This window comes from Cavia porcellus, unplaced genomic scaffold, assembly GCF_034190915.1.
Source record: "Cavia porcellus strain 051 isolate PalLab524CR breed Dunkin Hartley unplaced genomic scaffold, mCavPor4.1 scaffold_34, whole genome shotgun sequence".
NCBI classification, from domain to species: Eukaryota; Metazoa; Chordata; class Mammalia; order Rodentia; family Caviidae; genus Cavia; species Cavia porcellus.
The window spans coordinates 16,078,218-16,091,674 of NW_026947517.1; positions in this window are offsets into that span (position 1 = coordinate 16,078,218).

Genomic DNA, 13,457 nt, shown 5'->3' on the forward strand with positions numbered 1-13,457 from the left:
GGGTAGGGTTAGGTTTAATGTTCGGTTTAGGGTTAGGGATAGTGTTGGGTTTAGGTTTAGGGCTGGGTTAGGTTTAGTTTTAGGTTTAAGGTTATGGTTAATGTTAGGTTTAGAAGATAGGTTTAGTTTTATGGTTAGGGTTAGGGTTAGGGTTAGGGATTAAGGTTAAGTTTTGGATTAGGATTATGGTGAGGGTTAGGTTTAGCGTTAGGTATCGAGTTAGGATTAGGTTTAGGGTTAGACTTTAGTGTTAGGGTTAGGTTTAGTGTTAGTGTTAGGTTTAGGGTTAGGTTTAGGGTTAGAATTTAGGGTTAGTATTAGCATTAGGGTTAGAATTAGGTTTAGGCTTATGGTAGGATTATGGTTATGGTTAGGTATTATGGTCAGGCTTAAAGTTAGTTTAGGGTAAGATTTACATTTAGGGTTAGAGTTTAGGGTTAGGTTGAGGTTTAGGGTTAGGGTGAGGTTTAGGTTTAGGGTTAGTATTACAATTTAGGGTTAGAGGTACAGTTAGTGTTATGGTTACTGTTAGATTTAGGGTTAGTGTTAGGGTTAGGTTTACGTGTTAGGAGTCAGGGAGCAGTTAGGGTTAGGCTTCGGGTTACGGTTACTGTTAGTGTTACAATTAGGTTTAGGGTTACTGCTAGGAGAAGGGTTACGGTTAGGTTTACGGTTAATTTCAGGGTTAGGTTTAGTGTTAGTGTTAGGGGTTAGGTGTTAAGGATAGGGTTAGGGTTAGGGTTAGGTTTACGGTTAGGTTTAGAGTTATGGATAGTGTTAGGATTATGCTTACGATTAGGATTAAGGTCAGAGTTAGGGTTAGGATTATGGTTAGGGTTATGGTTAGAGATTAGCGTTAAGTTCAGTGTTAGAGTTTAGGATTAGCGTTAGTGTTAGGGTTAGGCTTATAGTTTATGGTTAGGGTTAGTGTTAGGGTTAAGATAAAAGATTAGGTTTAGGGTTAGGGTGACGGTTATGGTTAGGGTTAGGTTTAGAGGTTAGTGTTATGGTTAGGTTTAGGGTTAGTGCTGGTGTTAGTGTTAGGGTTAGGTTTAGAGTTTAGGTTTCGGTTTAGGATTAGGGTTAGGGTTAGGATTAGGGTTAGTTTTAGGGTTAGGGATAGGGTTGCAGTTAGGCTTTGGTTTATTTTTAGAGTTAGTTTTAGTATTATGGGTAGGGTTAGAGTAGGGTTGAGGTTTAGAGTTAGGGTTAGGGTTAGAGTTAGGGTTAGAAGTTAGGTTTAGTGTTAGTTTTAAGGGTTAAAGTTAGGGATAGGTTACTGTTAGGGTTGGGGTTAGAGGTTAAGTTTAGGGTTAGCATCAAGAATAGGTTTACGGTTAGGGTTAGGGTAAGAGTTAAAGCTTAGTTTTAGTGTTAGGGTTAGTTTTAGGGTTAAGGTTTAGGTTTTGTGCTACGGTGAGGGTTAGGGTCAGTGTTAGGTTTAGGTTTAGGGTTAGAGTTTAGGGTTAGCATTATGTTTAGGGTTAGGGTTAATGTTATGATTAGAAGTTAGTGTTAGGGGTAGGGTTAGGTTTATGGTTAAGGTTAGGGTTAGGATTAGTGTTAGAGTTAGGGTTAGGGGTTAGGTGTTAGGGAGTGGCTTAGGGTTAATGTTAGGGTTAGGGTTACGGTTAGGGTGAGTGTAGGATTAGGGTTAGGGGTTACTTGTTAGGTAGAGGGATATGGTTAGGCTTCGTGTTATGGTTAGTGTTAGTTTTACGATTAGGTTAGTGTTAGGTTTAGGGTTACTACTAATGTCAGATTTAGGTTTACATTTAGGTATAGGGTTAGGTTAAGACTTAGGTTTAGGGGTTAGGTGTTAGGGATATGGTTAGGGTTAGGGTTAGGCATAGGGTTAGGGTTACGCTTAGGGTTAGGTTTATGTTTAGGTTTAGGTTTACGGATAGTATTGTGGTTAGGGTTAGGGTTTAGATTTAGGGTTAGGGTTAGGTTTAGGTTTAGGCTGCGGTTTAGGCTTATGGGTAGAGGTTAGAGTTAGGTTTAGTGTTAGAGATTGGTGTTAGGGTTATGCTTGGTTTTAGGCTTAGAGGTTATGATCAGGGTTAGTGTTAAACCGTAGGTTTAGGGTTAGGGTTTCGGTTAGAGTTATCGTTAGGTTTAGAGGTTAGTGTTAGGGTTAAGGTAGAGTTAGTGTTAGTTTTAGGGTTAGGGTTAGATTTAGAGTTAGGCTTAGGTTTAGGTAAAGGGTTGGGGTTAGTATTAGGGTCAGGGTTAGGTTTAGGGATAGAGTTACGGTTAGGCTTAGGGTTAAGGTTAGGGTTAGGGTTAGGATTAGCGTTAAGGTTAGGGAAAAGGTTAGGCTTAGGGTAAGATGTATAGGTTTGTGTTAGGCTTAGGGTTAGGGTTGTGGTTAGGATTAGGGTTATGTTTAGGGTTATGTTTAGGGTTAGGGTTAGGGTTAGAGGTATGGTTAAGGGTCAGGTTTAGGGGTAGGTTTAGGGTTAGGATAAGTGTTATTGTAGGTTAAGTGTTAGGGTTAGGGTTTCGTATTATGGTCACTTTTAGGGTTAGTTTAACGGGTAGGGTTAGGGTTAGGGCTAGGGATTAATGTTAGGTTTATGGTTAGGTTTATGGTTAGGGTTATGGTTAGGGTTAGTGTTAAGGTTAGGGTTAGATTTTAAGGTTATGGTTAGGTTTAGGGTAAGGGTTAGTGTTAAAGTTGGGTTTAGGATTAGAATTTAGAGTTATGGTTAATGTTAGGGTTAGGGTTACGGATAGGGTTAGGGCTAGGTTTAGGTTTAGGTTTTGGGTTAGGGTTAGGGTTTAGGGTCAGGGTTAGTGTTAGTGCTAGAATTAGTGTTATGATTAGGGTTAGGGTTAGGTTGAGGTTTAGGGTTAGTGTTAGTGTTATTGTTAGTGTTAGTATTAGTGTTAGTTTTAGAGTTAGGGTTAGGTTTAGGGTTAAGGTTAGGGTTAGGATTATGGTTAGTGTTAGGCTTATGGATAGTGTTATGGAATGGCTTTGGGTTATGCTTAGGGTTAGGGTTAGGTTTAGGTTTAGGGTTAGTGTGAGATTGAGTTTTAGTGTTAGGTTTAGGTTTAGGGTTAGAATTTAGGTTTAGTGTTAGGTTTAGGGTTAGTGTTAGGGAAAATTTTAGGGTTAGGGTTAGTGTTAGAGTTTAGGGTTAAGGTTAGGGTTGTTGTTAGAGTCAGGGTTCGGGTAGGGTTAGAAGTAAGGGTTAGGGTTAGGTTTATGGGTAGGTTTAGGGATAGGGATAATGTTATGGTAGGTTTAGGGTTAGGGTTGGGGTTAGGTATTACAGTTAGTGTTAGGGTTAGTTTAAGGTGTAGGATTAGGGTTAGTGTTATGGATTAATATTAGGTTTAATGTTAGGTTTATGGTTAGGTTTATGGTTAGGGTTAGGATTATTTTAGAGTTACGGTTAGAGTTTAGGGTTAGAGTTTAGTGTTACGGTTAGGTTTAGGGTTAAATTTATGGGTAGGGTTAAGTTTAGGATTAGGGTTATTTTTAGGGATAGGATTAAAATTTAGGGTTAAAGTTACGTTTAGGGTTAGGGTTATGGTTACGGTTAGGGTTAGGGTTAGGGTTAGGTTTAGGTTTGGGGTTAGGTGTTAAGTTTTAGGATGAGGGTTATGGTTAGGCTTCGGGTTAGGGTTGGGGTTAGGGGTAAGGTATTAGGGATAGTTTTAGTTTTAGGTTAGGGTTAGCGTTACATTTAGGTTTCGGATAAGGTTCAGGGTTAGGGATACTGTTAGGTTTAGGGTTGGGTTTATGGTTAGGGATAGTGTTAGGGTTAGGGTTAGTTTTAGGGTTAGATTTTAGGTTTAGGGTTAGGTTTAGGTTTAAGTTTAGGGTTAGGATTACAATTTATGGTTGGTGTAGGATTAGGGTTAGAGTTACATTTAAGGTTAGGGTTAGGGCTAGGTTTAGGGTTAGAGTTAGGTGTTAGGTGTTAGGGAAAGGGATAGTTTAGGCTTCCAGTTACAGTTAGGTTTTGAGTTACAATTAGGCTTAGGCTTAGAGTTATAGTTAGGGTTATGGTTAGGTTTAGCTTTAGGGTGAAATTTAGAGGTAGGGTTAGTGTTAGGATTAGGGGTTAGGTGTTAGTGACAGGGTTAGGGTAAGGGTTAGGTTTAAGTATTACAGTCAGGCTTCAGGTTAGTTTAGGGCATAGAGTTAGGGTTCTGGTAAGGGATTAATGTTAGGTTTAGGGTTAGGGTAATGGTTAGGTTTAGGGTTAGGGCTAGGATTAGAAGCTAGGGTTAGCGGTAGGGTTAGGGTTATGGTTAAGGTTATGTTTAGGGTTAGTGTTAGGGTTAGGGTTAGGGGTTAGTGGTTAGGTAGAGGGTTAAGCTTAGCCTTTGGACTACGGTTAGTGTTAGTGTTACAATTAGCTTTAGGGTAAGGCTTAGGGTTATTGTTAGTGTTAGTTTTATTGTTAGATTTAGGGTTAGGTTTAGAGTTAGGTTTTGGGGTTAGGTGTTAGGGATAAGTTTAGGGTTAGGGTTAGTTTTACTGTTAGGGTTACTGTTAGGGATAGTGTTAGGTTTACAGATAGGGTATAGGCTTAGATTTAGAGTTAAGGTTAGGGTTAGGATTAGATTTAGGGTTATAGTTTACGGTTATGTTTAGGTTAGGTTTAGGCTTAGAGTTAGGGTTAGGATTAGGGTTAGGGTTGGGGTTAAGGTTAGGTTTAGGTTTATGATTAGGATGAGGATTATTTGTTAGGTGTTAAGAAGAGGGTTAGAGTTATGATTAGGTTTAGGGTTAAATTTAGGGTTAGGGTTAGGGTTAGGGTTAGAATTAGTGTTAGTTTTAGAGTTAGGGTTAAGGTTAGAGTTAGGTGTTAGGGATAGTGTTGAGGATAGTGTTAGGTTTAGTGTTAGGGTTAGGGTTAGGCTTACGGTTAGTGCTACAGTTAAGTTTAGAGGTTAGTGTTCGTGTTAGGGTTAGGGTTAGGGTTAGGGTTAGTGTTAGGGTTAGGGTTAGAGTTAAGGTTAGCGTTAGGGGTAGGTTTAGGGTTAGGGTTAGGTGTTAGGTGTTAGCATTAAGGTTAGGGTTAGTGTTAGGTTTATGGTTAGAGGTTACCGTTAGGTTTAGGTTTAGGTTTAGGGTTAGGGTTAGGGTTAAGGTTATGGTTATGGCTAGAGTTAAAGGTTAGGATTAAGGTTAGGTTTAGAAGTTTGTTTTAGTGTTAGTGTTAGCTTTAGGGTTAGAGTTAGTGTTAAGTTTTGAGGTTATTGTTAATTTTAGTTAGATTTAGGGTTAAGGTAAGGGTTAGGGTTACGTTTAGGGTTAGAGGTATGGGTTAACTTTAGGGTTAGGGTTAGGGTTAGGGTTAGGGTTATAGTTAGGTTTAGGTTTAGCATGAGTTTTAGGGTTAGGGTTAGTGTTAGAAGTATGGGTTAGGGTGAGGTTTAGGGTTAGGTTTAAGGTTATGGTAGGTTTAGTGTTAGGGTTAGGGTTATGTATTATGATCAGTGTTAGTGTTAGTTTAATGGGTAGGGTTAGGGTTAGGGTTTGCGATGAATGTTTGGTTTAGTGTTAGGTTTATGGCTAGGGTTAAGGTTAAGGTTAGTGTTAGTTTTAGGGTTAGATTTTAGGGTTATAGCCAGGTTTAGGGTCATTGTTAGTGTTAGGGTTAGGTTTCGGTTTAGAATTTAGGCTTAGGGTTAGTGTTAGTGTTAGGCTTAGAAGTTATGCTTAGGGTGAGTGTTAGGGTTAGGGTTAAAGCTTATGTTTAGTTTTAGCATCACAGTTAGGGTTAGCGTTAGGTTTAGAGGTTAGTGTTAGGGTTAGTGTTAGGGTTAGGGTTAGGTTTAGAGTTATGTTTAGGTTAGTTTAGAGTTTAGGTTTAGAGTTATGTTTAGTGTTAGGGTTAAGGATAGAATTAGGGTTAGGGTTAGTGTTAGGGTTAGGGTCACGGTTAGGCTTTGGGTAACGGTTATGGTTATGGTTAGGGTTATGGTAAGGGTTAGGATTAGAAGTTATGTTTAATGTTATGTTTAGGGTTACAGTTAGGGATAGGTTTAGGGTTTGGGTTATTGTTTGAGGTTAGAGTTAGGGTTAGGTATAAGGTCTGGGTTAGGTTTAGGTTTAGGGGTAAGGTAAGGTTTAGGGTTAGGGTTACGGTTAGTGGTTAGGGTTAGGGAGATTGTTAGGGTAGGCTTCCTGTTACGGTTAGGTTTAAGGTTACAATTAGGTTTAACGTTAGTTTTAGGGTTAAGGTTAGAGTTTAGAATTAGAGTTAGGGGTAGTGTTAGTGTTCTGGTTACAGTTAGAGTTTAGGTTTAGGTTTAGGGTTAGTGTTAGGGTTAGGGTTAGGGTTAGTGTTAGGGTTAGGGATATTGTTAGAGGTAAGTGTTAGATTTAGGGTTAGGGTTAGGGTTAGCTTTATGTTTGGTGTTATGGTAGTGATAGGGTTTACAGTTAAGTATTACTGTCAGGTTTAGGGTTTGTTTAAGGGGTAGGGTTAGGGTTAGGGTTAAGGATTAATGTTTGCTTTAGTGTTAGTGTTATGTTTAGTGTTAGGATTAGGTTTAGTGTTATGGTAAAGTAGGTTTTGGGTTATAGTTTAGGGTTAGGGTTAGGGTTAGGGTTAGGATTAGGATTAGAATTTAGGGTTAGGGTTAGGGTTAGGATTAGGATTAGAATTTAGGGTTAGGGTTATGTTTAGGATTAGGGTTATGGTTAGGGTTAGGGTTAGGGTTAGGTTTAGGTTTACAGTTAGTTTTAGGGTTAGGTTTAGGTTTAGGGTTAGGGGTTAAATGTTAGGGATAGGATTTTTGTTAGAGTTAGAGTTAGGGTTATGGTTAGGTTTACGGTTAGTTTTAGGGTTAGGGTAAGGGTTAGGGTTAGGGTTTAAGTGTTAGGTGTAGGTTTAGGGTTATTGTTTGTGTTAGGGATAGGGTTACGGTTAGGGTTAGGGTTAGGTTTACGGTTAGGTTTTGGGTTATAGATAGTGTTAGTGTTAGGGTTAGGCTTTAGGCTTTGGGTTAGGTTTAGGGTTGAGATTAGCGTTAAGGTTATGGTTAGAGGTAAGCGTTAAGTTTAGCATTAGAGTTTGGGGTTTGGGTTAGGTTTAGGCTTAGGGTTTATGGTTATAGTTAGGTTTAGGGTTAGGCTTAAAGCTAAAGTTCAGGTTTACATTTAGAGTTATGTTCAGGGTTACAGTTAGAGTTTAGGAATAGGTTTCAGGTAATGGTTAGGGTTAGGGTTATGGTTAGAGGTTAGGGTTGGGTTTAGGGTTAGGATTAGGGTTTTGGTTATAGTTAAAGGTTATCATTAGGTTGAATGTTACAGTTAGAGTTTAGTGTTATTGATAGGGTAAGGGTTAGCTTGGAATTAGGGTTAGATTTAGGGTTAACGTTTAGGGTTTTAGTTCAGTTTAGGGTTACAGTTAGTGTTAGAGTTAGGTTTAGGGTTACGCTTTTTGTTAAGGTTATGTTTAGGGTTATGGTTAGGAGTTAGGTGTTAGAGAGAAGGTTAGGGTTAGGCTTTGGGTTTCGGTTAGGATTAGGTTTATGTTTAAATTTAGGGTTAGAGTTAGGCTTAGGGTTAGGGTTAGGGTTGATTTTAGATTTAGGGTTAGGGTTAGGGTTAGGGGTTAGTTGTTAGTGATAGGGTTAGAGTAGGGTTAGGTTTAGTTTTCGGTTTAGGGTTAGGGTTAGAGTTAGGGGTATTGTTGGGTTTAGGGTTAGGGTTAGGTTTAGGTTTAGGGTTAGAGTTAGGGTTAGGGTTAGGGTTAGTTTTAGAGTTAGGGTTAGGGTTAGAGTTAGGGACAGTGTTGGGTTTAGGGTTAGGGTTAGGTTTAGGTTTAGGTTTAGTGTTAGAGTTAGGGTTAGGGTTGTGGTTATTGTTAGAGGTTAGCATTTGTTTTAGGCTTAGAATTAGGGTTAGGGTTAGGATTATGGTTAGGGTTAGGGTTAAAGCTTAGGTTCAGGTTTACTTTTAGTGTTACTTTTAGGTTTATGGTTAGTGTTTAGGATTAGGTTTCAGGTTAGGGTTAGGGTTAGGGTTATGGTTATGGTTAGGGTTAGGGTTATGGCTATAGGTTAGCTTTAGATTTAGGGTTAGAGTTAGGTGTGGTGTTAGGGTTGGGTTAGGTTTAGACGTTATGGTTAGGGTTATGGTTAGGGTTAAAGCTTAGGTTTAGGGTTGGGGTTAGGGTTATGGATATGGTAAGGGTTATGATTAGGGTTAGGGTTAGGGTTAGGGTTAGGATTAGATGTTAGTGTTAGTGTTAGTGTTAGTGTTAGGGTTAGGGTTAGTGTGAGGGTCAGGTTTAGGTTTAGAGTTAGTGTTAGGCTTATGGTTATGGTTAATGTTAGGGTTACAATTAGGTTAGCGTTAGGGTTAGGGGTAGTGTTAGGTTTAGGGTTAGGTTTAGGTGTTAGGTATAGTGTTATGGGTTAGGGTTAGAATTATTGTTAGGGTTAGGGTTAGTGTTAGTGTTTAGTGTTAGGGTTAGGGTTTGGCTTAGTCTTATGGTTAGGATTGAGGTTAGGTTGAGGTTTAGGTTTAGGTTTAGGGTTAGAAGTTAGGTTTAGTGTCAGGTTTAGGGTTAGGTTTAATGATAGGTTTTCGGTTTGGTTTAGTGTTAGAGCTTAGGGTTAGTGTTAGTTTTAGGTTTTTGGTTAAAGTTAGGATTACGGTTAGGTTTAGATGTATGGGTTAGGTTTAGGTTTAGGGTTAGGGTTAGAGTTAGGGTTAGGATTAATCTAGGGTTAGGGTTAGGTTTAGGTTTAGGTATTACAGTCAGGCTTAGGGTTAGTTTAAGGATTAGGGTTAGGGTCAGAGTTAGGTTTATGTTTAGAGTTAGTCTTATGGTTATTGTTAGGGTTAGGGTAAGGGTTAGGGTTAGGGTTAGTTTCAGGGTTAGGGTTAGGGTTAGGGTTAGGTGTTACCTGTTAGGGAGAGGGTTCAGATTAGTATTCGGGTTGCACTTAGTGTTAAAGTTACGATTAGGTTTAATGTTAGGCTGAGGTTTAGGGTTAGGGTTAAGTTTAGTGTTAGTTTTAGGCTTAGGTTAAGGTTAGGTTTGGGGTTAGGTTTTAGGCATAGGGTTAGGGTTAGGGTTAAATTTAGGTTTAGGGTAAGTGTTAGGTTTATGGTTAGGGTTAGTGTTAAGAATAGTGTTAGGTTTAGGTTTAGTGTTAGGATTAGTGTAAAGGTTATAACTTGGATAGGGTTAGGGTTAGGGTTAGATGTTAAGCTTAGTGTTAGGGTTATGCTTAGTGTTACGGTTAGAGTTTAGGGCTAGTGTTAGGGTTAGATTTAGGGTAAAGGTTAGGTTTAATATTATAGTTAGAGGTTAGCATTAGGTTTAGGGTTAGAGTTTGGGTTTAGGGTTATGGTTAGGGTGAGTCTTACAGGTTATGGTTAAGGTTATGGTAAGTGTTAGTGTTAAAACTTAGGTTTAGGTTAGGGTTAGGATTAGTGTGAGGGTTAGTTTTAGGGTTTAGGTTAAGGGTTAGGTTTACTGTTAGGGTTAGAACATGGTTTAGTGTTAGGGTTAGGGTTAGAGTTGGGGTTAGGATTAGGTTTAGGGTTAGGGGTTAGGTGTTAGTGATAGTGTTAGGGTTAGGGTTAGGGTTAGGCTTAGGCTGATGGTTAAGGTTAGGGTTAGGTGTAGTATTAGGGTTAGGGTTAGGGTTTAGGTTAATGTTAGGGTCATGGTTAGTCTTTCTGTTAGTGTTAGGCTTAGAGGTTATGGTTATGGTTAGGGTTAGGGTTACAGTTAGGGTTAGGGATAGGATTTGGATTGGGATTAGGGTTAGGGTTAGGATTGGGGTCACGTTTTAGTGATAGAGTTAGAGTGAGGCTTCAGGTTTCGGTTAGTGTTAGGGTTACGATAAGGTTAGTGTTAGGGTTAGGGTTAGGGTTAGGGTTACGGTTTGCGTTAGATTTATGGTTAGTTTTAGGGTTAGGGTTAGGGATATGTTTAGGAGTTAGATGTTAGGGATCAGGTTGTAGTTAAGGTTAGGGTTAGGCTTAGGGTTAGAGTTAGGGTTATAGTTTAGGTTTAGGGTTAAGTTTAGGGTTAGGGTTAGTGTTAGGGTTAGGTTTACAGTTAGAGTTTAGGTTGAGGGTTAGGTTTAGTGTTAGAGTTAGTGTTAGGGTTAGGCTTAGGGTTAGGATTACAATTTAGGGTTCAGGTTAGGTTTAGGGTTAAGGTTACAGTTACCGTTAGGTTTAGGTTTAGGTTTAGGGTTAGGTTTAGGTGTTAGGTGTTAGGGAGAGCGTTATGGTTAGGCTTCGGGTTGCGGTTAGGTTTAGAGATATGATTAGGTTTAGGGTTAGGTTTAGGGTTATGTTTAGTGTTTGTTTTATGGTTAGGGTTAGTGTTAGTAAGGTTAGGTTTAGTTGTTAGGTGTTAGGGATAGATTTAGTGTTAGGGTTAGTGTTAGTTTTTGTTTTAGGGTTAGATTTGGGTTAGGGATAGTTTTATGTTTTGGTTAGGGTAAGGGTTAGGGTTAGGGTTAGGAGTTTGGTTTAGTGTGAGGTTTAGGGTTAGAGTTTACGGTTAGTGTTTGGTTAAGTTTTAGGGTTAGGGTTATGGGTAGGATTAGAATTTAGGGTTAGGCTTAGGTTACGGTTAGGGTTATGGTTATGGTTAGTGTTAGGTTTAGTGTTAGGTTTACGGGATAGGGGTTAGGAAGATGGTTATGGTTAGGCTTAGTGTTACGGTTAGGTTTAGCGTTGCCATTAGGTTTAGTGTTAGGTTTAGGGTTATGGTTAAGGATTGTTTTAAGGTTAGGTTTAGGGTTAGGTGTTAGGTGTTAGGGATAGAGTTAGCGTTAGGGTTATTGTTAGGGTTAGTGTTAGGATTAGGGTTAGGATTAGGGTTAGGTTTAGGGTTAGGTTTAGTGTTAGGAATAGTATTAATTTTAGTGGTAGGTTTGGGGATAGGGATAGTGTTAGAGTTAGGGTTAGAGTTAGGGTTAGGTTTAGGGTTAGGGTTTATGGTTAGGATTATTGTTAGGGTTATGGTTAGGTTGATGTTTAGTATTAAGGTTAGGTTTACATTTAGGTTTAGTGTTAGGGTTAGGTTTCGGGTTAGTGTTAGGCTTAGGTTTAGAATTTAGGGTTAGGGTTAGTTTAGGGTTAGTGTTATGAATAGGGTCAGGGTTAGTGTTTGAGTTTAGGGTTAGGGTTAGGGATAGGGTTAGGCTTAGTGCTACCATTAGTTTTAGGATTTAACTTTAGGTTTAGGGTTACAGTTAGCTTTAGCTTTAGGGTTAGGGTTAGGGTTACGGTAAGGGTTAGATTTAGGGTTAGGGTTAGTGTTAGGTTTAGGCATAGGTTGAGGGTTAGCGTTTGTGGTTAGGTGTTAGGGAGAGGGTTAATGTTAGGCTTCAGGTTACGTTTAGGTTTAGGGTTATGTTTAGGTATAGGCTTAGGTTTAATGTTAGGGTTAGTGTTAGGTTTAGGTTTAAGGTTAGGGTTAGTGTTAGGTTTAGGGGTAGAGTTTTGGGTAAGGTTTAGGTTTAAGGTTAGGTTTTGGTTAGTTTTAGGGTTAGGGTTAGTGTTAGGGTTTAGGGTTATGTTTAGGGTTAATGTTATGATTAGGGTTAGTGTTAGGTTGAGGTTTAGTGTTAGTGTTAGGGTTAGTGTTAGGGTTAGTGTTAGGGTTAGAGTTAGGGTTAGGTTAAGGTTTAGCATAAGGGTTAGGGTTAGGGTTAGGGTTATGGTTAGGATTAGGGTTACGGTTAGGGTTAATATTAGGTTTAGGTTTAGGTTTAGCTTTAGGTTAGAGGTACGGTTTAGGGTCAAGTTTAGTGGTAGGTTTAAGGTTAGGATTAGTGTTATGGTAGGTTTAGATTTAGGGTTAGGTGTTGGGAGCCGCCGACACCGGTCGCCTTACTTGGCGGACGTAGGGCCTGTGGGTGGGAGCGGAGCCTGAGCTAGATTGCCCCTCCCATCGAGTGAGTCAAGTTGGCGCCTGCTTCCTGCCCCCTGATTGCGCTGGCGACTTAAACAACCTGCTCTGTAAGATAGTCTGCCTAGCAACAACTGATGTTAGCCAATCAGCCCGCATCGCGCGCTTTGAACTGATTGGCCACTGTCCCCCTATAAAAGTGAATGCCTCTCCCGCCACGAGACAGGAAGCACAGAGAGAGATAGAGAAAGTCCACCGGCGAGAAAGGGCTGGTGGCAGAGAGGAGGCCTCGCGGGGCCCACGCGGAGACAAATAAAGGCAAGGTTGCACACTGCCAGACTTTGTCGTGTGTCTTTCCTGCCTGCCGGGAGCGACCCCGACATTTGGTGACCCGCACGGGGACTGATCAACCCCGAGACACGGCGGTGGTGTGCAACGCTCCAGCGTGGTGCTGCCGGACAGGTGAGTTGGGGATAAGCCTGGGCTCTGGGTGGCGCGCACCTACAGGGCTTTTAGACTCCCCTCAGGGTCACGCGTAGGTGACGGGTTCTTTAAGTCACACGCGGTGAGTTACAGCCCTTAGAGGTTGAGAATGGGTAATTTACCGAGTGCGGAGGCGCGGCCCTTGGTAAAGGCCCTTAGAAAGCTTTTAAAAGCTAGAGACCTCAGGGTAGGTCAAAAAACACTGGAACTATTCATAGCAGAGGTAGATAGGGTGGCTCCCTGGTTTTTACCCACAGGGCATTTAAACCTGCCGTCATGGGAGAAGTTAGGCGGGGACCTCGCCTCGGCGGAATTGGGAGGCGATATTTCGCCGGCTATTCGCCCCCTGTGGGAAATGATACATGCGTGCCTTGACTCCTATGCCGAGTTGCGCCGCGAATTGTGTGCGTGCGCCGCTCGAAAAAAGCAGAGAGAGGAAAAAGGGCCCCCGAGCTCTCTCTGGCGGGGAGGAGATAGAGAGCCATCCACTCCGCCCTGGAGCTCTTCTCCAGAAGCGGCTCCCCGCCAAGAGGCCGCTACAGGGAACCCTCCCTTCTCTCAGCCGGCACAGGAAGTGACGCCCCGTTCCACTCTGTCGCAACCGCCGTCCTATGACGTTGCGCCGCGGGGCGGACGGTATTTTCATGGGCGGCTACTCTGCCGAGCAGGCTGAGAAAAACGCCGGTCGAGGAAACGGGGGCTGGGGATTTAGCTCAGCGGCATAAGCGCCTGCCTTGTAAGCAGGCAATCGCGAGTTCGATCCCTGGTACCGATAAAAAAAAAAAAAAAAAAAAAAACGAAAAAGACCAAAAATAAAAAAAAATAAAAAATAAAAAATAAAAAACAAAAAGGGGGAGTAAGCCAAGGCCTGCCTCCAAAGGCGCGGTTATCTATGGCATGACAATGGATGGGCCCGGATCCGGTGGTTAGCTGGAACCGAGGCGCGGTTTGTGTTTTTCTGCAGGAATCGGGACGAGAACCACTGTGGGTCCCAGAGAGGTTGCGACAAGTCCCTCGACTGAAGATCAGGCCTGTTCCACCAGAGGCCAACCGCAGACCCAACAACAAGATGAGCCCTAAAAGAACTGCAGGACAATCCCTTTTTGGGGA